We start from the raw sequence: 27,890 nt of genomic DNA, 5'->3' as shown, positions 1-27,890 counted from the left end.
ATGTGAGATAGACATACATTTCAGAAAGATGAATAAAAACAAGTCAGATAATTCTTCTCAAACCTGCTTATGCCAGTTCAGGAGCAAGGCTGGCCGGAGCCTATCCTCACACCCACACTCATTCCAACTGGGACAAGTCAAACACACCAATTAACCTCACATGCACATCTCTTTGGGATGTGGGAGGAAACTGGAGGACCCGGAGAAACCCACACAGACAGGGGAGAATGTGCAAACCCCACATAGGCAGTGGCCCAGGCCAGGAATTTATTATTTTTCATCAACATTACAAGGAAATGGCATTCAACAAAATGACATTATTGGAGGACCTATTGCATTCCATTTTAAGAGAGAATCAGCAGAGGAAAGTAGTGAAAGCAACAAAGGAACAAGACAAACAAATAAATAAACAAAAACTCATAGACATAGACAATAGTTTGGTGGTTGCCAGAGTGTAAAGGGGGAAGGACGAGATACAAGAGGGTAAAAGGGGTCAAACATATGGTGATGGAAGGAGAACTGACTCTCGGTGGTGAACACAATCTGATGTATTACAGAATTGTACACCTGAAATCTATGTAACTTTACTAACCATTGTCGCCTCAATAAACTTCAATTAAAAGAAAGAAAGAAACTGAAGAACTGATACAGCTCCTTGCAAGAACAATAGGCTAGTGCAGAAAATATTTTCAAGTTGCTGAGAAAGGGCTTCCCAGAGTCTCCCAAATCACACACACCATGTAGAGAAATTGTCTGTGCTTTCTGTGACTGATATCAGGATTCGGAAACCCAACTGGTAGCACCAGCTATGCTATTACCTAGCTGTAGCCTTCAAATTATTCATCTATAAAATGAGGAAGAGAGACTAGATCATCCACGTGGATTGTTCCAGTTCTGACATCCCATTTTTGAAGGCTCAATTACATATGGAATGAATAGAGTGAACTGATGTTAGGGCTATTTGGTAATCCTGAAATCCTAGTTTCTTCTACTTTCAGAACTCCAGTTTCTTGAGCTTTCCCTGAGTCTTCTCTGAGGTGAAAGCTACCCTGTAAAACACAGTAGAGGCAATTCTTCAGAGAATGTTATTATCACATTACAGCCCTGAAACTACATCGCTCAACCTATTTTTCCAGGAACTGGAAGTAAAGACTGAATGCTATTTCCAGACCCTTTCATTTTCAAAGCCCTAACTAAAACATCTAATCTTCAAAATGTCACAAAGGTAGGCACAATCCAAGTGCTGCCCCTCCTCTTCCCTTCATATTTCGTTGTCAATCATATTCTCAGAGTCATGGCATCAGAGGATACATGAAAGGTCATTTAGTTGAAAATCATAAATGATGTTTTATTCTCACAAATATTCTTGCCAAGTGCTTGTCTAGTGTAGTGAATAATTTTGGGGTATCTTCTCAGCCCAAGGACCAAGAATTTCCCCTTCTGTGCATAAATTATTATCCAACCCAAGTAGAACCCCAAGCAGCTAGGTAAGTATATCATAACTCCTCACCAAACTGATGCCCATTGGACTTAGGTTGAACATAAGCAGCAATCTGGGCCAATCAGAGTACATTTCTCCATAGCAAAGAATGGGGATGAAGCTACTGCCATCTTGGTCTGGACTGTTTTCTTGAATGGAGTTGATAATCTTGGTAGTGGTGGTGCATCTACCTCCCCCCTGTGAGCCAATCTACAAAATTAAAATTTGAAGCAGGTGTGCAAGAGGGAACAGAGTTGCAATATGGAGGAAAGAGGACTCCTGAATTTCCAATCACTTTTTACTTATTGGTTCCAGTCTTTGGCTGAACCTCTGTATGTGTCAAATTAGCATGTTCACTAATACTTTCAGCCTATGCTTAAACAACTCTAGTGACAAATAACTCACTATGTTTTGTTTTTTCTTACCATCTCTGACAACTCCTATGCTTTCCAGTTTCTGAAACAATTTGGGTCCAAAGAAGGATTTAGAATTCCAATTGGGGTGAGGGAGAAGAAGAGATAAGTAGGAAAATAACTACGCACGGTTTTCTATTTCTGGGGGCTCCTGCTGAATTCATTTCTTGCTAATGGCACATTGTTTCTCACTTCCTTTCCAGGATAACTGTCACTGAATTATATCCATTCTCTGCAGTATTGTAATAGAAAATGTAACAAAATAAACCCAGAGCCTAATTGGTTTGCAAGTAGTCATATAAGCAGAAAGAATGGAAATTTTACAATGGCAGTGAATGCTAATATTTTCTCACATTTCCAAATTTAAGCTTTGGGCTTTCTACTTAATTGAAACAATCCCTTAAGTTTTTAGGTTGTGCCAAATTGTGTCTTAAAATCATGTACTTTCAGACTAAATCAAACGAAGAACATTATTTAAAGTGCACACAACTGTAAATAACCCCTTTCTGAGTCTCCTGCCTGATGCAACTTGGAAATGACTCTCAATAAAGCCTGAAAAAAAAGGGTTTTCCACTGATAGCAATGACACCTTAATGGAGTCTGCAAATTAAGTACAGAAGGTCCTCAAGTTATGGTTCATTATGACATGCATGAGAAAAAAAAATCAATTCCTGGCCTGGGCCACTGCCTATGTGGGGTTTGCACGTTCTCCCTATGTCTGTGTGGGTTTTTCCGGGTCCTCCGGTTTCCTCCCACATCCCAAAGAGATGTGCATGTGAGGTTAATTGGCGTGTTTAACTTGTCCCAGTCAGAATGAGTGTGGGTGTGAGTGTGAGTGTGCCCTGGCTAGAAGGGCAGCCTGCCCATGGTGGGTTCCCAACTTGCGCCCTGAGTTGTCACGATAGGCTCCGGCCAGCCTTGATCCTGAACTGGAATAAGCGGGTTGGAAAATAAATCTTTTACTTGTTTTCATTCATCTTTCCTAAGTGTATGTATAGCTCACATTTGTTTCAATGTTTAATATTAGAAGTGTTTTAGGTCTTTATTTAGAAGTTTGATGATTTTTTGTGACCGGCAATATGACATAGGAACTTAACTGTTGTTTCTATCATTTAGCCTACGGTAAAATTGGTTTCATCATTTCACTTAAAGTCAGTTTCTTAGAACCTATGGCTGTCATTAAGTGAGTACTTACTGTACTGAACACATGGTCAGTGTCTGAAATGTCCTTTTGCCTGCCCTGAAGTATGTTGTCTTTCTCATGTTTACTCCACCACCTCTATTCCCCAACCCCACCCCGAGGGTGACCTAGGAGGCCAGATCTGGGTGGTACCATTGTAGGAAGGGCCTGGGTAGCACGTGAATAAAGGATGTCATGAAAGGTATGGGACAGGTGGAGGGAGTGCTAAAGAATAGAGGCCTTTGAAGATGAATTGAAATTCATCCTTGTGTCATGGTTTGTGCCCTGTCCTAGAGCATGGGGATGGGCATCAGAGCCCCGCTGTCCTCCACATCTTTCTAAAATGGGTCATCTTGTATTGGACAATGGAGAACTGAGCCCACCCCATGTGAAAAATGAAGTGCTCCTTAAAAAAGACAAAGGGTAAGAAATTCGTCTTCAATAGCCTCCTCAGAATACACTTGCATGCTAGCTGACCTAGGTATTATATTTCCTTCACTCACTCCGCTCACTAAAAATATTTCTCTTTAAATGAGCTCCTACTATAGGCACTATTGGCTTATTATTTATATAACTGTCTCTATAGTGGTTTTTTAAGGTGTGGTCACTGCATCAGCAGCAGCCCCAAGATCTTGAACTTCTTAGGAACACAAATTCTTCTGCCCTTCCCCCCGACTCATATCTGCTAAATCAGAAATTCTGGGTTTGGGGTTGAGCCATCTGTGTTTCAGCAAGCCCTCCAGGTGATTTTGATGCTTACCAAAGTTGGAGAATCATAAACTTCAGTCAGGAAGTCTATTAATCTAGTCCCTTGAAAATGAGACTTTCCCCCTTTAGCAGTGCAATGATGAACTATACTGGAGCTTAAGGCAAAAGTTAAAATCAATAAATTGATTCTGCCTTTATTTATAATGTAGACATTTTGTTCATCATCACTTGTGACCTTAGTTTTGATTTTTAAAAATATTTGTCTTGATTATTGAGTTCTTTTGTGACTCCCTAAATTTTGCGGTTGGGGTGAATGCCTCACTTGCATACCCTGCTCTGTCTGCCCTTTGAGAAACATTCACACGGGGGAACGAGAACAGACTTTCAGACCAGAACAGCCACCTTATTGCCACCCTGGGTTATAAAGGACAGCAGGACAGTCATTTTGGAAGTGGGCTTGGAAGACTTGTGCCTCAGTTGCAAAGCACAGAACCTCGTGCACACGAACCTCAGACGGTCCTCAGCTGTGGGTGGCCAGGGTGGAACTTTTGTGGAATTGCAAGGTCAGGAAATATTTTTTTCAGGAATTTAAACAGTACTTTCAAAAGTGGTCATAATGTCCCTCAGACCTCCCTCCATGTGAGCACAGTTTCAGCCAGAGGTGATTACTAATTTATTTGCTTCTGAGTGTACCCACATTAATTAGGACGAACTAACTTGATTTAATGTGAGTGTCATGTGTACCCATAGTTACTTTCCATTTTCCTCTGCAGTCATAGCTGATTAATCACTGAACTGTGACAAGAGGGAGTTAATTCATGCTGCAGGCCTGAAACACATCTCCACCTTCAGTTTTATCTACAAAAGGGCAGCATTGCCAAGGATAAGGCCTGACAGCCCCTGTGCTGAATCAACCAACCACCTTCCTTCCTGTCTTCCTTCTTTCCATTCCTCTTACCTTCCAAACTGCAGGACCAAGAAGAAATGAACTTTCTCAATAAGTTATTATTTGGGAATACATGCAAACTCTCCGACCGCTTCATTTCTCAGCTGAGCTCATCTTCAGGCATTGAGAACATTGAACCTACTAGCTTGTTCTAGAACAAGTTCTGATCCAGGCTGGCAGCATATTTAGTAGAATGTGATTCAGCAGCTACTGGAATAGTAAATACTGTGATGTTCCTCCCAGCTCCTTTCTTTAGATCTGATTCATTCAGTCCCCAACTTTTGGAACTCTCAGCTCTTGACAGCTCACAGCTGCCCTTACTGGAACTGCCCTCAGTCTGCAGGATCATCTTGACCAAAGTTACACCAGCTCCCAGAAGGCCTCCCACAGACAACAACATGCTGAAATAGGTAGACAGAGCCCTGGCCCCTTGAGGCTCAATTTGGGACACTCTGAAAGACATCTCAGCTGCCACATTCTCAACAGTATCAGCTGAGGCCTCAGTTGCAAATCAGCTTCTCCTGTACAAGCCTGCCATCCTCATTTCCTTAAAGTTATGACTCCTGAGAGTCCCTGTCCCCCACCCCACCCAACTATCCATCTGGGTATCTCAGTATCTATTGCTGAAGAATCCAATCTAAGTAGCAGAAGTGGTTCTAGGAAGCAGACTGTAAGGGGGATTGTGGAGACAGATCATTCTCTGGCTGGCTGGCAATGAGGACCCCATCACTAGTGGTAGGTGGAGAATGAATAGCCCCTGGATGCTCTAGAAGTGCAGTTAAAACTCTCACTGGTGGTAATAGGGAATAAATGTTGATCAAAGGGCATGCACTGGCTGATGTAATATTTCTGAGGCTGGAGAACTGTGAAGGAAATGATATCCATAAGAGGCATGGAGTTGAGTGGTTGATGAGATCCATCTGACTTTGTCACAGGCCTAACTGGTGAGTCAAATAGGAGAGCAATAGCTATCATCACCCCTGATACTTTAAAGTATTTGATGGTGACATTAATCTCTGCAGTTTTCTAGAGATGAGATATTACTTCAAGTTTACTACCTTGATAGGGAGGGGCTGTTACAAGGGCTTTCACTTAAGCCGTTCCTACCATAATGACCCTCACCCTATGGTCAGAGAGCCAATTTAGGGATAAACTAAGCCCAATGTAAGTCCAATTTGAACCAAGGCTCCATCTATTACCCTGTTCCCCGAAGATAAGACCTCGTTGGGCAATCAGCTCTAATGCATCTTTTGGAGCAAAAATTAATATAAGGCCCAGTATATATTATATCATATCATATCATATCATATCATATCATATCATATCATATATCATATCATAGTCATATTATAAAGACCCAGTCTTACATTATATTAAAATATGACCGGGTCTTATATTAATTTTTGCTCCAAAAGGTGCATTAGGGCTGATTGTCCGGCTAGGTCTTATTTGGGGGGAAACATGGTATGTGATCACTACAAGGCCCTACTTTGACTCTTGGGCCATAGTGGCATTTTGAGTCCCCAAAAGTTAGCATTAATTCAGAACCATTGTCTAATAATTCGTCAAAGGTGAGAGATCATTCTTCAGCGCAATCTCATGCTAACAAATGCCTACAGGATTCTTTTTACAGTATTACTTGCACAGGTTACATCCTCAAGTTTATTTGGCCTCTCCTTCAGTCAAAGGGCTCTGAGTCTATGAATTGACTAAGGTCTGAAAACTGAGAGGCCATGATTCTTCACTGTGGTGATTCAAGGCAGGTTTTTGCCTCCAGATCTAGAGTTATTTCTATTTTAGCAGTCAACAAACACTCTAGTAAGTTACCAATCTACTTAATTTCTAGGGACACCATGATCAATTATCTCACTGCCAAATACCCTTGTGGGTCAAAGCATTTTGATTACTGATATTTCTATGTTGCGTTTTGTGATAAATATTTCCACCTTGGCTTTGTAGCTAAGTGTTGCACTTGGTCTAACACCCTTATAATTCACTCTTGCACAACTTCCTTGGGGTTTTCTGCCCACATGTAATAACAAAGTCTTGCAATTATTTTGGTAAGAGAGCTATTTTCTCCCAGGTTACAGTGTGTCCTGGCCTCTAGTACATGGTGATATTTCATCATGGGTCTAGAGGCAACAGAGTATGGTTGTGGTGTGTCTTGAGGGGGATGAGAATCCATTTTCAAGGTTTTTGCCCCAGGTGAGGTTGTTACTGGATTTTCAAGCATAGTTAGGCTAGTGTCCTCAGATACGTGAAAAGAAGCTAATTCTCTTGGTAAGGAAGGCTTAGAATGACATGCGGAGCCAAGGTTGTCAGCTTTGTCCGGGTCCAAGCGGTGGTCCCATTCTAAGTTTCATGATTCGTTCTTTCCTGATCAATATCCTGAATTTCACCAGAAACTTGATTAGACTGTGAGTTTAACTATTGTTGTAATTCAGCAACCCATGTAATTAAATGTTGCATTTTATTTTAAGCAATATTAGCTCTGTGACTATAAGATACAGGGGATCCATTCAAGGCTTTCATGGAAGAAACCTAAGCTAAAAGTTATATTCCTATAAAAAAGCAGGCCATTTTCTTTTTGTAAATAATTAAGTGCATTGAAAAAGTATGGTTGCCAAATCACATCATCACTGCCATACAAGTCAAGTGTAGCCATCACTTGGGATCCTAAGGCACTTGTTTCAGTTGGTACTTCATTAAAATCAAACACAGGTTATAGTCTGATTAATTGTAAAGCCTCTGTGTGCCATGGTTTACTAGTATCCTAGTCCCCAGTGTCAAGGAGCTCAGCACTGCACTCCAGCATATGGATGTGACCAAAATAACCCCTAAAGCCCACCTTTGTGGGAGTACTCCTTCTACCAATTCTTTATCAGTCAGGCTCCAGTTCAGAGACAGAAACCACACAAAGCAAGCTGAAAATAAAGCATTATTCACTGCAATAGGGGAGTCACTGTAAATATGTAGAGAACTCTAAAGAAGTCCCTAGAGCTGAAAAAGGATACCTAATGAAGGAACAAACTTAGAAGAGAGACCCCCCGCTCCAGGCTGAGATGTAGACCTTGTTGGAGGTTGAGGTGTGGCTCCATCCACTGGATGGAGAAGATGTTCCCTGGTTTGCTCCAAGACCAGGCAATCAGGAGACAACCCTCTGGGGTATGGATGGATGATGCTGGGGATGGTCAAACGGGGGGAGTCCAGGACGGGAGCCCAGTCACCAGCAGGACAACATGAGCCCTGGGGTGCCTATTGTCCACATGGAGAGGTCCATGGAGAGACAATCACCTAGTCAGGGTTGGGGTTGGGGTGGCACACTTGCCAGGTGACTGAGTGTTCCAGGAAATGGCTGGGAGAGAGTGCCACTGGATTTTCCTCACATATTACCGGCAGCCTTGTGATAGAAGCAAGAAACAAACAAAACAGCAGCACTCCAGAAGCAGAGAGAGAAGCCCTTTTTCCTACAATACCCTCCCATCCCCAATACCCTCTACTAGCATCTAATTCATTCTCTGCAAAAGGGACGTGCTTAAGAAGGGTCAGAGTCTCATTATCACAGAAGCGGGTGATAAATTGCAGATGTAGAACTGAAAGGCAATAAATTGATAATTGGCACCCATCCCTGTCTTTGAGTCCCCTTTCTTGCTTTGAACTTGACCTTTCACACCTTCCCTTGCTTCCCTCCTCCTCTCACCAACTCCACTGTGACCTTGATCCAACCACACGTACAACTATACACAATCACTGCTCTAGTTTTCTGAGTCCAATATCTCAGTCACCTGAAAGGGGAGGTTAGAGAGAAAGTAGAGGGAGGGAGGCCCAACACATTAGCTTTTTATTTTTTTAATATATAATTTCATTAAGTTGAGGCCAAATCCAACTGCAAAAATTTAGTTGAGATCTAATTATCTCTTTCCTCTCTATTCCTGTACTGTACTACAGAAATACAGTTCTAAAAAAACTGAAGATGTCTTTTCCATTCCTTTTGATTTGTAGCAGCAATGATTAGAATTTAGCCCAGAAATATTGTTACAATTACCTGGTTCCCGGATGGCCTATGGAAGTGTTATCAGTTTCACAAGAGGGATTCTCCTAATACTGGAGGCCTGTTTATGTAAGTCCCAGAGAACTGGTGGGAGGGAGTGTTTGCCCACAGAAAATTTGCACTTGAGCTTGCCTTAATGCAATTCACTCATTAAACCTTATAGGAATTGTTTGTGGAAGGTCATCATGGAGAAGAATGTGCAGAAGATTTCCGTGACAAGTCTTTTCTGTTAAACTGTGTTCATTTCTACTACAAATAAACATTTTCCAATTTCTGAGTCAATAAGCAATATGGATTTCTAGTGATGGAAACCATTTTCCCTCAGACTCCCAAGCTGAACCCCTGCTGTTTCTGTGTGAGCGAATCGTATGGAAATTGTAGCGCTGAGCTTCTATCAGTAGATGGTGTCTAACAGAGTAGACACCATCTCTGTAGCAGGAAAAAAAAAATACTGCACTCTGGGTTCTGTGTTGTGGTTTTTATGGCTGTGGTACCAGTGAGGGTTAAATGCATAGCCTTTTTTTTCACTGCTCTTTCATTTCAAGTGATTCACACAATTTGTATCATTTAGAGTTCTTGATTGCAACCTACAGAAAATGTCTGGCAATCTTAAGCCAAAAATGGAATGTGTTGGGAGATAACCGAGACTCCCAGACAGAGCTCAGAGGAGACGGCAGGCCCAGAATGAGAACATGGTCACTGCAGGTGCTCTGGAGGTTGGCAGCAGACATAGATGATCTGCTGTGGCTGAGAAGATGACTTCTAGCCAGCTGTGAGACCCGATGTCACTCACTTCAGACTCCCAGGTACAGGAGAGTGAGTCTGACTGACTGAGCTTAAGACACATGCCTGCCACTGACTCAGGGAGGTAGAGCAAAGGGACTCTCTGGCTTCCTTTGGAGAGAAGGACACCTGTTCATGCCAGGCCTCCAGAGTGTGGGATTCCTAAGAGATTTCAGGAGCTAATAGGAATGGAGGATTAAATGTTAAACAGTCAAAGACTGACAAACTTCCTTCAAACAGTTCCTGTTCATTATACCCCCTTTGAGGCAACTGGGAGATGCAGGTTGCAGTTGTTCATTAGAGTCAAGGTGTGGTTTATATGCAAAAAGTCAGCTGAAGTAAATACTTTCTAATTGCTTAATTATTCCCTCAGTCAATCATCTCTTCAGGAAACATGCTGTCAACATGAATAAAGTGCCACATCTTGCCCTTGATCAATTGAACCTCACTGGCACCCATTTACGCACACGCCTCCCCTTCTCACCTCATTCTTCTCATTCTTCTCTTAGATTTTAACCAATATGTACAATGGAGCCCAAAACGCCTCCGTTATTCAGTCCCTTGTGGACATCACTAAAGTTCCTTTCTCCCCTGCACCCTCCCCTCAGCCTCCCCCCTGTATCAAGCCTTGATCAGTTGGGAGTTGGTTTGACCCTCTGTTCCAGGAAGGACAGGAAGGGAAATGGAGTAAACTCAGACACATCTCCAGGACTTCTTTAAACAGTTCTGGCAGGATATTTTAACATAGGACATTGCATAATATGTTTTACAACTTATTTTTGGATTTCAGTGACCCATGCTCTCCCTGGCCCCAGTCATCAGAGCTAATTAAAAACTGGTGTTGATGCAAAGCCTGTTGGTTCAAGTGACAGCCGCAAGCACTCAGGCAGGCAGCCGCCGTGTGGGGAGGAGGACCAGGCCTTCTCCAGCTTCTGGCTGCATCTCTTACGAATCACACGACTGTTTTATTGCTTTTTGAAACACAGTACCGTATATAATGTGCACATATAAACATTTACATGCAAACACACACACACACACATGCTTATGTAGGTACAAAAACAGGAGCAGGTAGCAGTTAAGCTTTTGGGCTCTGGATTCAGATGGACCTGGAGTTGAAATCTGTCTCCACCACTTACTAGCTGCATACTTTCGGCAAGTTTCTTACCTTCTTTATGCATTAATTTCTGCAGATATAAAATGGGAATGATTATAGTACCTATTTCATGGGGTTATGGCTGGAGTTAAAAGATATAATGCATACGAAGCTCTTAGTGATTGCTTAGTATATAACAAATAATAACAGTAGCTATTAATATACAGATATATATGCCTATAGCCTTGAATTGCCAGCTTTGTAACCTTGAATAATCCCCTTACCTCTCTGAGCTGCCTTTACAATTTAATATTAATAACCACCTCCCAGGTTTGTTGTCAGGATTAAAGAAGAAGAGTAGCGAACATTTATTGAGCCCTTAGTACTGTATGTGAAAGGGCTTCATACACTATAAAGCACTAGGAGGTCACAGATATTACTGTGCACAGCAGCTAGCTAGAGGATTCTCAACAGAAGAATGAAATTCACATTCATTTCACAATCACCTCTGATTAAAATGCCACTTGGGAAGTATAGACCTTTCATTCTGAAATGATCCACGTTCCAAACAAAAGGTTAAAACGCAAGTCACCACTCTGACTTTGCAATCAAAGGTAAGATCAATCTGTCAGCCTGTATTTATGAGGAAGAGAGGGAGCAATGACAATCCTCTGAAATGAAGTTCACCTTGTTCAAGAGCCACTTTTCTGTGGAACATTGAAAACCAGTACTGGGAAGTCTCTGGCACAACCGAACTCTCCCTCTGGGTGAGAGGCAACACAAAGTCACTCAGGGACAATGCCAGGGTCTGAATGGGGCTTGGGAGAAAGATCCTGAAAGGAAAGGCCTTTCAGTCAGGAATTCAACAGTACAGAAGTACTACTGAATACCGGGTCACTGAGCTGGGCCCTGGACTTGTGGGGTCAACATAAGGAAACTTCAGATACAGGGACGGCTCACAGAAGCTTATGGCCTAGAAGAGCAGTTAAGAGAGCTTGGCAATAACTGTGCAGGGACAACAAGCAAGCCACACAGCGCAGGGAGACACCCAGAGGGTTGCTTGTGTTTACAGAGAAAGCAGTCTTCCTCTCTTAACCTAGAGGTGTTTGGGAATGATTTGGAAGCAGAAGGCACACCCCTTGCACACTTAGATTTCCCTTCCTCTCTCTCTCCTGGGGAACAGGTCAGTGGCATTGAGCAGAAGCTTCCTGCTCTTCACTCCAGGAACAAGATAGATACTGTGACAAACTTGGAGTCCTTTCTCTACTGTGAGCTGTGCATCATCTTAACTCTAAGCTAAATAAAAGTGGCAATGTATTATTCAGAGATCTCCAGAGAGAAACCAGTAAGATATCTGTCTGTCTATCTATCTATCTATCTATCTATCTATGAGAGAGAGAGAGAGAGAGAGAGAGAGAGAGAGAGAGATTTTAAGGAATTGGCTCCTGTGATTGTGGGGGCTGGTAAGTCTGAAATCTGTAGTGCAGGACAGTGGGCTGGAAATTCAGGGAAGAGGTGACGTTGCAGTCTTTAGTCTGAAATCTGCAGAGTGGGCCTGAAGGCTTGAAACTCAGGGAAGGTTGCTGTGTTCCAGTCTCAAGGCAGAATTCCTTCTTCTTTGGGAAACCTCAGTCTTTGCTCTTAAGTCCTTCAACTGATTAGATGAGGCCCACCACCATTATAACGGGCAATCTTCTTTTTTTTAAAGTCAACTGATTGTAAATGTTATCACATCCACAAATACCTTCACAGAAACATTGAGGCTCATTTGACCAAACATCTGGGCACCATAGCCCAGTCAAATGTATACATAAAATCAACCATTATAGTGGGGAAGGATAGGGACTAATTTTGCTTGGGGTGGTTAAGAAAACTCATAGGAGGGTGATAATATGAGATTTAGTCTTTAAGAAGTACTATTAGTTTGGTGCAAAAGTAATTGCTGTCTAAAATGTTAAAAATAATTGCAAAAACCTTTGCACCAACCTAATAGAAGTTTGTTCGCTAAGAAAATAAAGAAAGCAAAACTTCCTGCCAGAAGGAGCCACAAACCCATAGCGTCATGATAAGAGAGTGTGCTCCTGGAAGAGGCAGTTTTTCAGTGTGGTTGAGCAGTGCAGCCCATAAGGCAGGGGGAAAGGAGGCCAGAAAGCCTGTGTGGCACGGCCTACTGAGAGTGACCTAGAAGGCCATTTTCACCAGTCAGAATTTGTTTTACACACAATAGAAAACTTTCTAAAGTCTTTGAGCACCACATTACCATCTAAGTTCTGGAATATGGTTCTCAAACTTGAGTGCATACTCAATAGCTGATAAAAATGCCAATTCTCAGGACATTCACCTAGATTTTCCTAGTCTATAGGCCCTGTTTGAGGTCTAGCCATTGAGCAGATTCTTAACAAGAATCTAATTATTCCTATGCAGACATTTTGGAAACCACGCCTTGAGAAACACTGTTCTAAAAAGATAACTCTGGCAGCAGTGTGTGTGAAATGCACGGAAGGGAGCAAGACAGCAGGTTGTGCTCAATGGGCTTCACTCCTGGGCACAACCTCTGTTTGTAGGCCTCAGTCTTCTGGGGTTCAAGAGAGTGGTAGCATGCTGTGCAGACAGTCGGCATATGGGCTCACAGACTTTCTCTCTCCTCACTTGGGTATCACTTTATTACATATTAATGGTATAAAGTAGTGTTTCATTGGCTTCAATGTCATACAGAATGGTCAGTGAAACCATCCTTTGATATTTTATTTAGAACTTATCCTTTCAAACACAAGTCCTCAGCAGGAGAAGAAGGGAGGCAAATCCAAGGGACAGAAAATACACTGAAAGCAGAATTCCTACCCCTCATTCAATTGTAAGGTTTTGTGAATGGGTAGAGCTGCAGGCCTTAATTCTCTTTTTATAGAATGAGTTTGCTCCCAGATTCCTTGGCCTCTGATAATGGTCCTGTTCCACTGGTTTATCTAAAATGACCAGACGTTTCTGAATCCCAGTGGGGAGGGAGCAAGTTTTCAGCTCTGTGGCTCCTCCCAGCCCACGTACGTACCAGTAATTCTGTGCAGCATGTGATTAACGGATTTGCGCACCTGTCTTTTCCCCACATGTTTTCCTGTGTATTTATTTTTTAAGAGCCAATCTGGTCTAAGTATGAACCTGAAGACTTAGGCTCACCGTTAAAGCTGGTCTTGTTGCCAGTGTCCTTAGGATGAGACCTCAGTACAACTGTGCTAAGTTTTGTCCTCCCTCATCCCTACCATGGTCACCACTGTTCCTTGGGCCTTGGTTTGCTGATGGGCTCTCCAATTTCTTCCTTGAGACTGGAGCTCTGCCCCGAACTACATTTACTTACTCGGGGCCCTGACTCACAGCCTAGCACTCTCCTGCTCCCTCCCTCGCAGGCTGGACTCTGCTCCAAGGGGAGAGTCATCAGAGTCCCCAGGCTGAGATTTGCCTCCCTGTGTGGTGGTATCTGCCTAGAACACGGCGGGATTAGAGCTCTTGGGTGGTGATGTTGGCCTGGGTTAAGCCATTTTTTCATTTGTTCCTTAGGACATTGTAATTTGCATTTTCTGGTCACCCCTCGCCATAGTCATATTAACCCCCAGAACAAGCTCTGTCTTTCCCCAAGACTATGGAGCAGGAGTTAATGGGTTTCACTTCCAAGCCTAAAAAGAATATGGCATTCATTACATGAATGATCAAAATGCTGTATTCGTTCAAAGGTATTAAAGTTTAAGCTTATATTTTAAGTAGACTCACTATTCATATCCACATAAAATTTCATGAACTACTTTAAAGAAAATCCAAACTTTTAAATTGTTTTACTGGGAAGACTCCGTCAGAGCTACCTCTATCTCTGCTTCTCCCTTTGAAACTGTGCAGGCATGTCAGCTTAGAGCCTGCACTGCAAACCTAACGATATTAAATTCCAGGAAGGAGAAATAGGAATCTCCAGTCAGACTTCCTAGTGTGGATCATGTGCTCCAGCACAGAGGTTGTTAATAAAATGGTATATTCTTTTCTGTTGGGCAATTGTACCTTGTACATCCAGCTCTGTGGGTTAGGACCCCAGAAAGAGATGGGGTCAGTGGGAGGATGTGGGTACCAAATCCCCACTCTGAGCTCCAAGATTATGTATGTGAAAGTAATTTGGGAGCTCCAGAGCCCTCCTCAAATTGTGGTGGATGTCACAATTGTTTCAGGCTCAACAATTGAAGGGTCAGTCTGTCCTTGATAACACAGCCTCCTCATAGAGAGACTATCGTGTTTTGTGGAGTCCTAGAGAAGGTATAGAGCAAGGAGACTTTGTTAAATGCTATGAACTCTCTGGCAGGAAACTACTGTATAAATATTGAGCTTCATTATTACTTTCCAATGTTCACAAAGAGAACATCTTTGCCCTATCACCTTAGGGGCAGGGAATAAGAAACCATTTTTATTAGCATCTGTAACGCTCTGCCATAGACTCTTTCTCTAGAAAAGCTGCTGCCTTTTGATAGACCATCAATCTCAGCTCTTGGGCAATTGGCTTCCACCTATGCTGATGAGGACAATCAATCTTGATTCCCAAAGGGCAGAGAAACTGTTACCAAAGGTCACAAAACAATCGCAGTTGCTTTTCTACAGCAGTGAGTATAAAAGGACTTCTACCAGCCTTGGAAAAATTTATTCCTCTGCTCTGCCTTTAGCTCTTCTCCTGGTCAGTTTAGGAGAAGGAATGATGGAGTCTAAATCACTGATGGTAGGAAAGTCAAACAAAAGGGCTATCATTTTTTAAAAACTATAACAGAGGTTAAACTGAACTTAGAAATATGGAAAATTACGCTCTTTCAAGTTTCTCACAGATCTGCCATGGATTCAGCCTAAAGCCAAATTCAATACATTTCAGCTTTTTTAAGCATCTTGATTTCTGACGATATCACTCCAGCAGGGTGTGGGTGATCAACTGGGGCCTCATCTCCATACTTCCTTTATTCAATCCAATGGGCTGCCAATTTCTGTCATTTTTTCCCCTTCAGAACATCTCTCCCACCTGTCCCTGTTATTTCTCTATTTCTGGTGAAATAAAAATCTAGAATCATACCTAGATTATTGAATTAACTTGCTTAAAGAATCTCTAAGACTCTCCTCCTCCCATCCATTCATTTAACTCACCACTTGCAGGCCTGCTTTGTGCCGGGTTTTTGTTCCCCCACTCCTCAAAAATTACTTACTGTGTGGCCATTTAACTGAGAAAAACATTAAGGCTCAGACAATTAATAATGTGTAGAATACTCAAAGTCGCACACATAACACATTGCAGGTCAGAATTTAAACCTGGATCTGAAGATGCTAAGGTCTGCTGTTTTCCATTTGACCGCAACTATGTCCCTTCCAACAGACTTCTCTATTGACCTTCTCCAACAAAGCGTTTGTTATTTCACAGCCTTCTCAAAACTCTCCAGTGGCTAACCCATTGCCAAATTCCTGTCTGCCATTAATATAACCTGGTGCCAAAGTATCCCAGAAATGTTGTATTCCTTTCCTCTTGCTTAGAAACTTTTCACCCGAAAAGCTGTTGTACAAATTGCCACATTGGGCAGTTCATGTATTTTGCCATCTGTGATCCACTGTTCTTACAATTTCTCCTTAATTGGAAATGTTTTTTCCAACTCCTTTCTACCTATTCAATTCATATGCATCCTTGAACGCCAAGCTTTATCCCACATCTTCCTAGAAAGTTTTATGATTTTCCTGTTTCCTCAAGGCTTTTCCTTACTCTGAATCCTGGAAACAATTACTATTTGTACAGATGACTGAATTCAGTTTATACAGACTTGGTTTCACTGTCGCTCCCTCTTGGGTCACATCTTGCTAACAAATCCTCAAAGCCCACAAGGCATCTCTTTCTGGACAGCTTGATGTTACTTGACATAAGGTAGACCAATGGTCTCCTAAATTCTGCATTTATACAACTTGCTCCTTTTCTCATAGTATATTTTTCACTGAGTTCCATGAGGCTCACTAATGCAGAATCTCTTGGAACTCTCCTTTTTTGTTCCCATTCCAATTCATCCTTAAATCATGATTTTTTTTCACTATGTTTCAGTCTGCTTTCCTCTTTTCTCTTTTTCCAAAACCACAATCTTATTTAAGTCCCTTTTACTTCATCACATCCAGCATCCAGCATCTCTATTTTAATTTAATATATTCAATATGTACCAGCCAGACAAGTTGCCTCCATGATGCCGTATTCTATTTATAGTCCTTGATGCATGGTTCAGCTCTTTATTTCATATTATCAGGTTCACCAGTTTGAACATGTGTGCAGGTCTCATTTGATAAGACTGGATTATAACTTACATACGACCTTTGCTATTTTAGTATCAAATGGTTCATGCTTCATAGAATTTGTTGCTTGGGTGAACACCATTTTCATCATTTAATTCTTCTTTTTGAAATCCTATATAATACCTATTGTTTATTTTAGTATCATATTTCTACTTCCTGAGGCTCATTGTTAAAATCTAAAATCAATTCTCTGTCTTGATGTTTCTCAGTCATGCTTTGCTAAACCCCTTCCTCATTTAGTCCGACCATAAACTCACTGTTCCACACAAGTGGATTTGTAAACTCTTAGTTACCCTAGCCCTATACCTTACCTAAGGGATCCTGCATTTTCCTCTCACCTGGATAACTGATTGCTATGGACTGAATATTTTTATCCCCACCCCCCAATTCATATGTTGAAATCTAATCCCCAATGTTATAGTATGAGGAGTTGGGACCTTTGGGAGGTGAGTGGGTCAGGAGGGTGGAACCCTCATGCATGGGAGTAGTGCCCTTATAAAAGAGACCTCAGAGAGCTCTCACCAGTTCTGCCAAGTGAGGAGACAGCAAGAAGATGGCCATTTATGAGGAAGCAGACTCTCACGACACACCAAAATCTGTCAGAGCTATGATCTTAGAGTTCTCAGCCTCCAGAACTGTGAGAAATAAATTTTGTCATTTGTAAGCCACCCAGTTCATGATACTTGTGTCACAGCAGCCCAAATGGATTAAGACACTGATGTTGCAGGCAGTGTACTCCATTGCAGTTGTGTGCTTGTTGTATTCAGTGCAAAGACAAAAAATGATTGATTATAAACCATAGTAAAAGATGACAATACAACATAAGCACACAAGAGCAAAAAGTGACAGAATTTTCGTGTTATGTGTGTTTCCTGATAATTTGATTAGGAAATGTCCGAACTGATACTTGGCTCATGAATCCAACCCCCAAACCAAGCAGAACAGAGGCACATTTTACACAGGGGTTAAGTTTTAGAGACAGCATGTAAGGTGAAAAATATGCAGAACACTTCTTAGAAAATGTTGGACTGACACACAATCCCTCAGTAAGTTGGACATGGCCATTTTCCTTTTTTTTTTTTTTTTTTTTTTTTAATTTGGAAACTAGATGAAGTGTTTGGCTTGAGTTTCGGACACACATACAAAAAAATGTGACTTTAAATAATGAGTATTATTCAGCTTAGCAAAATGCTCACATTATGAAAGACACATGAGAAAGGATACTGGCCTTGGGAAGAGCAAATTTACGTTCCCTTTAGAGTATAAATTCAGTGTCAGGAATGGCAACCTTTGCCCACTCACCACACTGTAGAGAGACTTGGTGGCTCATTTTTCCAACGCTCCATGTAGATCACATAGCAGGTACTCAATAAATGCTTATGATTAAGTTCATTAATGTCACCCTTGCATTTGAGGACTTGGGTCCCTCTCTGATCTCTCCTCCTTTCCCTGCTTTCCCACCTTTATACTACCAGGCACCTGATTGCAATAGAGACCCCACACTTCCGTGGCTGGCACAGCACTGAAGAACACTTAGAGCCAAGCCAGGCAGGAGTATTTCCTGTGTGGCCTGGGGTGAGGGGGTCATTTGCACTCATTTTCTTCATTCAGAGCTGGAAAAAAGAACTGAAGTCTCACCCAATTAGACTGTAGCAAAGTGCTTGCTAAGGAGAGAGTAGTTTATGGAAGCACTGCCTGTGATAAAGCTCTTTAATAATATCACAATTTTATAGGTCTTAGAAAAACACATTGCTCTCATGTGAGTGATAAAAGTCCGTGGAATCTTTACATTTCCTAACTCTGACCAGCATGCACGCAGTAATCGTACCCTTAAATATTCATTAAGCTAGAAAGAAATGTATACCCTTGTCAAGTCTATATAGGCTGTCCCAGATTTATGAATGGAAGAGTCCCAAATATTTACTTGTATGTCACTTCTTTGAAATTTGGAACTATTTCCTCATAGGAGCAATGTAATCCACGATAGTTCAGGTTCCAGGCTAGTCCACAATGGCCTTTTAAACACATGATATAGGTGAAATCAGACAGATAAAAACCCTAAGCCTTGAGTAGTACTAGACCTAGTCCTAGCTCTCTGGGACAAACACTTGGCACCTGACCCCCAAATCTCAGTTCCTGAGCCTTGAATCTTAAGGAAGATTAAGGTTAGAGGCACATCGATGACAGATCTAAGTCACGAAGTGGTGCAGAGTAACAGACAGCCTACTGCCCAAGGGAAAGTGGATGCTAATCCTACTACTACTTAAAGTGTGACCTTGAGCAAGGACTTAATCTCAGTGGACTTCAATTTCATTATGTGAAATAAAAACGATCATACCTGCTCCAACTATGTCTGTATTTGTTACCTGGATCGAATTAAATAATAATAATATATTTTAGAAAACATATGGCATATTAAGCAAACACAAGGAATTATCATGTTAATCACCACCATCATTATAAACCTATTCCATAGCCTTTTGGCTGCTCTGAAGACAAATGCCATGCTGACCTCCACATGTGCAAGTTACTCTCCCAAAGGATACACTGACCTTTTTGAAACAGTTTCCTATTTCTTGGTCTATTACATTCCCTGTTTATTGACCTGTATCCTGCATTGTCAGAAGTAATCAGCTTTCAGCTTTGTTTCTAAACTTCGAATTCAACTTAATTTTCTTTCACTATATATTGGCATCAATTTGAAAATGTTCATTGAGCACCTGGTGTATGTGTTAGACACTTTATTAGGTCTTGGAAATGCAAAGATGACTAAGGCCAGTCCTGGAACTCAAGGAATTTACAGTTGCTCTCAGAATGCTATAGTAAGGGGAGAAAAAATAGAAGGTTCACTGGCATATTCTCAAGGGCCATGTCTAGGAATCACTTTCATTGTTTCCATTTACACTCTATTGGCTAGGACCCAGAGCCTGACCCTGTTACAGCAGTAAGGAAGGCTGGGGAATTTATTCTTCCTGTCTGTCTAGGGAAAGAAAAATGAGATAGAATGTGCTAACTGCTTAGCATTGTCTCCGTCATATGATCTTCTGACAAATATGATGTTGGCTGTAGTGTGGACATATGACTAAGGGAGTAGAGAAGATGCAGTCATTTAAATCTGCCGAAGGGTTGGGGAAATTGACATTAAAGTGGAGCCTTGGAAGAGTACCCTTTGCTAGATGAGCAAAGTAGAGGAATAATATGCGGCCATCACTAAGGTATGGAAATGCATATGCTTTTTGGGAAAACAGAAGATTTATTAAGTTGAATTGCATAGCTCCATAGAATATGGCAAAATATGAAACTGGAAAGATAGGTTGAAAGTAGATGTCTAAGGCCCTTGAATGTTAGGTTAGAATTTACATTCATTTTACCATGCCATGGGAAGCTATTAAAGATTTTTAATGAGAAATGTTGACATAATTTGAAGAGAAAAACTTCTCTGATGGCAGATTACAGGAGAACGTTGTAGCATGGGAGATTAATTAAGAGACGGGCAATAGCGATGGTTTTCAAAACTTGCTGCATATTAGAATTTCCTGAGGAACCTGAACAATACAGATATATGCACCCTGCACTGGATGGACACAATCAGAATTTCTGGGGCAAGTACTGTATTTTTCAAAGCTGCTTAGGTAATACTCATGTAGAGCTAGGGCTGAGAGTCACTGATCTATACCAATGAAATTATAAACGCTCTGAGGGCAGTCCTGTTTATTAGACATTTTAAAATTATGAATTTGGCAAATAATAAGAGATCAAGATACTTTAAACTGGTTGGCTGATGCATGCTTCTGGTCATGAGTAGAGTTTTCCTAGGGCAGGCTGGTGTAAAACCTTGGTTTGGGCTCCATTCATCCACAAGAAAAACTGATTCTGGAGAATAGTTTATACTGGGGGAAGGAGAGCACTTACAATGTCCAGACATTGTGTTAAACATTTTCACATACTTTTGATGTCATTCTCAAGTGTTCTTTGTGTGTGCAATATTAGATGTTATTAGATGTTATGAAGTATAGGGTTCATTAACAATATTCAAACACCTTCTAGAGTCTTATCTATTTTGAAATATCTCCTTCAATAACATTAAGGGGGAAAAAGGCACATCAGCCTACTTGAAGTTTCTTTGAAACTTCATCACAACTTCCCCCTCCAAGAATTTATGGGGCTGTTCCATTTTACATCCTTGACATCACCACCAGGTCCTTAGATCCCCAACCCGCTTGGTGGCCCTCTGTCTTTTCACAGTGGCACAAGTGTCAGCCTCCCCCAGGGTGAACGCAACAAAGAAGAACTGACAGGCATTTTCCCCTTCACAGTGGGGTCCTCCAAGTCTAGGACCCACCCTAATAGCTCCTTCAGCAGATGAGGTCTTGGTGTTATTGGCCTTTTGTTCTTGGACACCCCTTAATGTCTTCAACTTGTCTCTTTCCATGGCTCTTTCCATACCCTACGCTACTGGCTGCTCCAGCACAGGCTCCCAGCTCACTTATAGTTCTAAATAGATCCCCTAATCCACGTTTACCATCTGGTCCCAGAAGGTCTCATTCTCCTCAGCAACTAGACCCATTTGCGATTAAACTGTGGTCTTACTCTGTCAAAAGCAGTATCTCTCAGGAGCTCTTAGGGAGACTTACAGTGACACACAGCTTTAAAATAATGAAATTCTCCTAAGCCTCTACAATTTCATGATAATCAGCCTGTGTTGATGCTCCGGGCTGTCCCCTCAGTGCTAAGACGCAGCACCTTTGTATGGTAGCAGAAAGTCCTTCACCGCTTTAACACTTGAAGTTAGTACAGCAAGTGTCACATTTCTTTTTACCTACTCTTCACAGGTCACAAGAAACACACACATATTAGTTGCCTGTAACACCAATAGGTGTCTCAAGGTTCCCCCCAGCAATAGGCAAATTAAAATTCCATAATGCTCCGGTTATGGATACATTTCTCTATTAACACACCAGCCTCTTTTATGGGGCTGATGTGTATTTTAAACTTCATGCTATAGTTACAAAGTGGGGGACCTCATAAACATGCTTTAAATAAAACATGGTCACTGAATTTCTGTCAATGATCCCCGGGGAACTGTATTCACTTTATAAAAATAGCCACCTCCTTATGAAGATGGCACCAGATGCTGCTTAAGCTGCAGAATTTGCAGCTGTGTGTTAGTGTTCAATAGCTTGTGACTGGTTTGTCGCTTCTCTTTGGCTTTTTTTTCCCCTTCTGGGAGTGTGAGATGTGAGAAAGAACTGCAGCTGTTTATCTCCAAAGCTTTGCAGAGGTAACTCAATGACTGCTGCTATACTCAGAGGTTGCATATCAGCTGCAGTGCTGAGCAGCTGGAAAGAAAACCGCTGAAAATTTTGACTGGCTATTCAACATGCGATGGGACTTCGAGTCCAGAGTCTTTTGAGAAAACGTGAATGGAATAGAAATCGTTGACATCACACTTATTTCTCGTGCAATCTTTCAACACTGCTTTCAAAGCAAAAAAATTTTTTCACTTCACAGGAATCTGAAGCTGTGGAGTATGAAGCCTGGTGTTCTCATTTGCATGTCAGTCCCAGAATGCTTTTCCAGCCTCAGCTCTTCTGAGTTTGCTGTTTTAGGCAGAATAAAGAAGAGGTTGAGGTGCCCCTGCGCTTTTCCAGTTTTGTGTAAGTTGTACCTCTGATATGCAAACAAGAGGAGTAGGACAATTCCCTTTGCCCTAAGCTTAGTGTGACTTCCAAAGAAAAAGTAAGAGTTTGTAAGAAGTAGAAATGGTATTATATTCATTCATCACTCTTTTGAAATAATCTTTGAGTGCTGGGATTCTAGTTACCTCCAATCAGTTTTTACATTTCTCATTTCAGCTGCATGCAGCATAGTTTCGTAGCAGATGAGAACTGGAAAGGGCGGTATAGATCTAATCTAGGACACCCTCAGTTAAAAGGACCATAATCGTCTGCAGGGTCACTCAACTGGTTACTGCTGCCACCTCTGCTCTCCTAAGTGCCCTTGTTGACATTTGCCTCCAAGGACAACTGGAGTAAGAATGTGGTCAGCTGGGGCCATGTCTCACTGATGCTGCTGGATCAGTGACCAGCAAGTACTTTTGACCAATTTACCACCAACTGTTTTCATGTTTCTACACAACAAAAATCTCATGTCTCTACATCCGCAGAAGTGAAACATAGTTTTCTTGATCTTGATTATTATTATAAAAGGAAGAAAACTGAGGCCAGATTGGGTAAAGCTTCCCCAAGATTTTATGGAAAGTTTGCAGCAGAGTTAAGACATAAACCCAGGTCTCTGATTCTTAGTTCAGAGTTCATTCTGCACAGCCTATAAAGGGATCAGGAGAACCTACCTTGTGCCAGGCACTCCGCCAGGCCTGGAATGTATCAGTAACCAAAAAAAAAAAAAAAAAAGAGAGGAAAAGAGAACTATGCCTTCAGAGGGCTTACACTCCAGCAGCAAATACCTAAGTTACAAGTAATTACAATCAATGTGAAGAGTGTTATCACAGGTGAAATAAGTCAGTTGTTTTTTAAATCCTCTAACTTCCAAGTAGGGAAGGGAAAATTCCCCTGCATTTGTTGTTCTTATGGATATCTAGATAAAGAGTCTAGTCAGTGAAATACAATCCTAGTGACTAGATGACAAGACAGGCAATGGTTTTCAGGACATTTAATTGATTGTTTAATTAATTCAGTTTATTGGACACCTGTTATATGTCACACACTGTATTAGGCATTAGGAATTCAAAGATGAGAAAGATAGGATCTCTAAAGGGTTCAGAGCATCGCGAGAGTTACATGAATGAATAGATGCTTAGGATGAAATGTCATGAACACTATAGTAAGTAAAGGTTTGCAGGGAATGCTATGATTGCATAAGTGAAAGAGCAATTCAAGAAGAGGAGGTGTGGGAGGCCAAGAAGACTTTGTAAGGTACTGGTATTCAGGTCGACTTTGAAAGATGTGAAATGGCTCATCAAAGAGAGAAGAGGTAGTGTGCATGAGCTGGACCTCAAACAGGAAGAAACAGCATGAGCAAACTAGAGATGCATGAGGTTGGTTCATGGCTCTCAGTTTTGGTCTGCAATCTACTGTTCCAAATTCAACTGTACATATTCCCTGAAGATGGAACAGAGTCTTCTCAAAGGTCTGTGTGGTAGCAGATGTAGCGTGGTGGGTAAGAACACAGGCTCTGAAACCGGACTTCCCAGGTTTAGTCTGGCTTTGAATCTTTTTAGCTTTGTGACACATAGACTTTTCTCTTAGTTTTCTCATCTTTACATGTAAAAAAAATCAGATTTTTGTAAGAGTTAAATGAATGGATGATGGCTAGTACTTAGAACAGTCCCTGCCAGGTATTCAATGCATGTTAGTGATTATTGCTTGGGCCATGGTGCGAATTACTGGTATTAAATGCTTCTGGATCCTGCTAATGGAGGGAATGGTATGTACCGTGATCTCTTTTCCGAGGGGCCTTGAAGAAAAAGCACTGTTGTAGAGATCATGAGTTACTTAATCGACTCTGGGGGAAATGGGAAAAATGTTCCTTGGTGCTTGAAACTATGTGCTGCTACCACCTGGAGGTGGGGCTGGAGGAGGTAGGAATGTATTTTTCCCCTTCCCCATTTCCATTTTAGCTCACTGTTTTTACCAATATCTCTGTATAGTGTATAAAACATCAGATGAGGGTCTGTGGGCAGCTCAGAGTACCTGCCAGAGGGAAATTTGGTAAATGACACGTCTCATGTGGTCACTGTCAGCTCTGCTCAGCTTAAGGCAGTGCCAAGGCTCTACCAACCACACCTCGTCCTTGACAACCTCTCCAACATAAGTTTCTGTTTGGTTCGATCTGTGGTATTCTCATCCCTACATCCCATCCTACTATCTTTGTCTATAAAAAGGAAGATGCTTTCTGTCAGTCTGCCAGAGCCCCAAATTCTTCCTTGGCTTCAGAACAAAAATGTCATCATAGTTGTCTAACTTTGGTCAGTCCTCCTGGGCCGGCCTCTTCTGCTATCTTAGCCCGGAGCTCTTCACTGAGTTCCCATTTTATTCCCTTTTCACAGAGCTCCTTCTCTCCTCCCTCCTATAGTCTCTTCCGTATCACCATCCAATGTGCCAACCCAAATTTTCACCTGACCTAAAAACACATTCTATAAAGATTATATCGACAATGATCTCCTTTTTGTCTCATAATTTACATTAGATGGAGCTACTTTTACTTAATCAATTTTTAAGTTTTTAATAAACCCATCTATAATAAAAGGAGTGCAAATTATTTTTCTTAATTCACTTTACCAACAATAATTTCCTTCTCTGGAGAGGACACTTGAAACCCTGATAACCTAACTTTCTTTAATGGCTTGCCAACTCCCTCATACCTTTGGTCCCTAGCCATTGGCTCTTCTCAGATAAATTTTAACACAGCCATTAGCCTCTTTACAAATTATAATTCTTAGTCTTGGCCATTTTAAGGATGATTCTATATCAATGTATAATTTTGAATGAAGTGAAAATTGAATATATATTCTTTTAGAGGATTTTAAGCCATGCTTTATAAGAAAGATTGGTTGACTATGAAGATAGTGACAGTTTAAGAAAACTAGGTTGACATGTCATGAATCTATAGGAAGTAAAGGTTTGTAGAGATAGAGTGTGCGAACTGCTTAGTATTGTCTCCTTCAACTTTCATCAGCAATACAGAAATACACTATAATCCTACAAACATAGTCTAGCTGGAGAGGTTACCTTGTTTTGTGCTTTATAGAAAGCTCACCAGTTTATTTTCTATAAAATGGTGAGAATTATCTCACAGAAAAAAAAATTCTATCTCTTTATACAAGACTCAAAAATAATTTTGAAAACTCCTTAAGCCTAGTAGTTCTCAAGAGAGGTTTGCAACCACATTTTGTCAAACATACAACCTCAGCATTCAGTGTTGCTCTTTCAGTTCCTAAAGGCGATTTTCAACTCTTACCTTAATAACTTTCCCAGGTAGATGATGAACTTCACCGTAGTCTGTGAAGTGAGAAATATCAGACACACACACACACACACACACACACACACACACACACACTTTAAAAGAAAGCCAGACAAACCACCAGATTCCCAAAACTTACCTTTTCCATTTTATGTTCTTATGGTTTACCAGTCCCATCAGTGATTTCCAAAGTTTGATCCCATGACCAGCAGCATTAGCATCACCTGGGGTCTTGTTAAAAATGCAAATGATTAGGTTTGATCCCAGACCTACTGAATCAGAGCTCGAGGAATAAGGTCCATCATTCTGGTTTACAAAGCCCTCCAGATGATTCTGACGTACTCCACAATTTGGGAACCACCGCTACTGATTGATGTACAGGATTTGCTACTTGATTTGCTATTAGGAGAAGCAGAGGGGTGTAGGATGCCTCACAGGTATCTGAGTGTCTGATTCCGTGGTTAGCAAATTGAACCATCAATGACTCAGGGCCTTAGAGTCATTGCCCTAAATATTACTTAGGATCTTTATGGGGACTGGGATAATTTACAGCTTATATACTTCCTGCCACTTTATCTCAAAAGCATCCTAATTGGCTTTTGTCTCCAACATTCCATAATGACCTCAGTGGTCATTTTTAAATCCTCATCTTGTTTGTCCCTTCAGCAGCATTTGACACAAATGGGTACATGTACCTTTTAAAAACACTTATTCATTTATCTCCATGACTCCTATATCAGTGACACAGAGGCTCACTCAAATTAGGATAACTCAAGAATGGTGTATTTTCAAAGAGACTAATTACCAAGATATGAGTAGGGTATAAGGGAAGGATAAGTGATGGGGCAGGAACTTGGGGCCATGAGAAATAGAGCTCATGCCACCTATGAAAAGATGAGGACAGGAAGAAGGTAATGGGATCCCAGAAGACATAGAATCATGTAGTGCAGGCCAGTTGGGGAGGAATGGTGGTCTTGTGTTGAGGGTGATAGCCCAGTTGAAGCAACCTCACTGGGAAGAAATCAGGAGAATACATACTCTCACCCCGTGGTTCTTAAAGTAAGGTTCCCAGACCAGCAGCATCAGCCTCCCCTGAGAACTTAAAAATGCAAATTCTTGTCTCACCCAAGAATCAGAAACTCTGAGATTAAGGTCTAGCAATCCTTGCAGGGAATTCTGATGCATTCTTAAAGTTGAGAGCCAATGAAGCCACCTTATTCCCTTCTCTCTAATCTCCTATTAGGGCTCCTTCCCACAAGGCAAACCCAACCAGAAAACAGAGGGAAGGAAGAGGAGTCCATGCCACCAAGGTCAGCCTCCTATACCAGAGATGTAGGTGGAGAATGTTGAAAAAAACATCTAGAGGTTCAAATGCAAGGCAATCAGCACAACCGCACATTCGCCAGTTTCCCATCTTCACTGGCCATTCCCAAATTGGTTATTCACTGTCCCTTAACCTGTTAATCAAGGATGCCCCAAGGCTCAATTCTTGAACCTCTTTTCTATTTACTCTCATGCCCCTTGTGATTTCATCCAATCTCCTGGCTTTAAATGCAATCTCAGTCTATATACCATAAACAACCAAATTGCATCTTTAGCTCCAAATTTTCCCCTGAATCCTGGAGTGGCAAATCCAACTATTTAATTGACTTCTACATGGATGCTTAATAGGCACCCCTAATTTAACAAGTTCAGAATTAAGCTCCTGAGCTCTCCACAGCCAAGTCTTTTCCTCCCACAGTATCCCCATCTCAGTTAATGGCAACTCCATCTGATCTCACTAGCCAGCCCTAAGTCTTGGCGTCATCCTTGATTCCATCCGTCATCTAATGTCCTGCATCCTATTCATAAACAAATATTTTGGCAGCTCTATATTCCAAATATATCGAGGTTCTGAGCACTTTTTACGTTCTCCACT

The sequence above is a fragment of the Rhinolophus sinicus genome, linkage group LG06, assembly GCF_036562045.2.
Source record: "Rhinolophus sinicus isolate RSC01 linkage group LG06, ASM3656204v1, whole genome shotgun sequence".
Classification (NCBI taxonomy): domain Eukaryota; kingdom Metazoa; phylum Chordata; class Mammalia; order Chiroptera; family Rhinolophidae; genus Rhinolophus; species Rhinolophus sinicus.
This window is presented reverse-complemented; position numbering follows the sequence as displayed.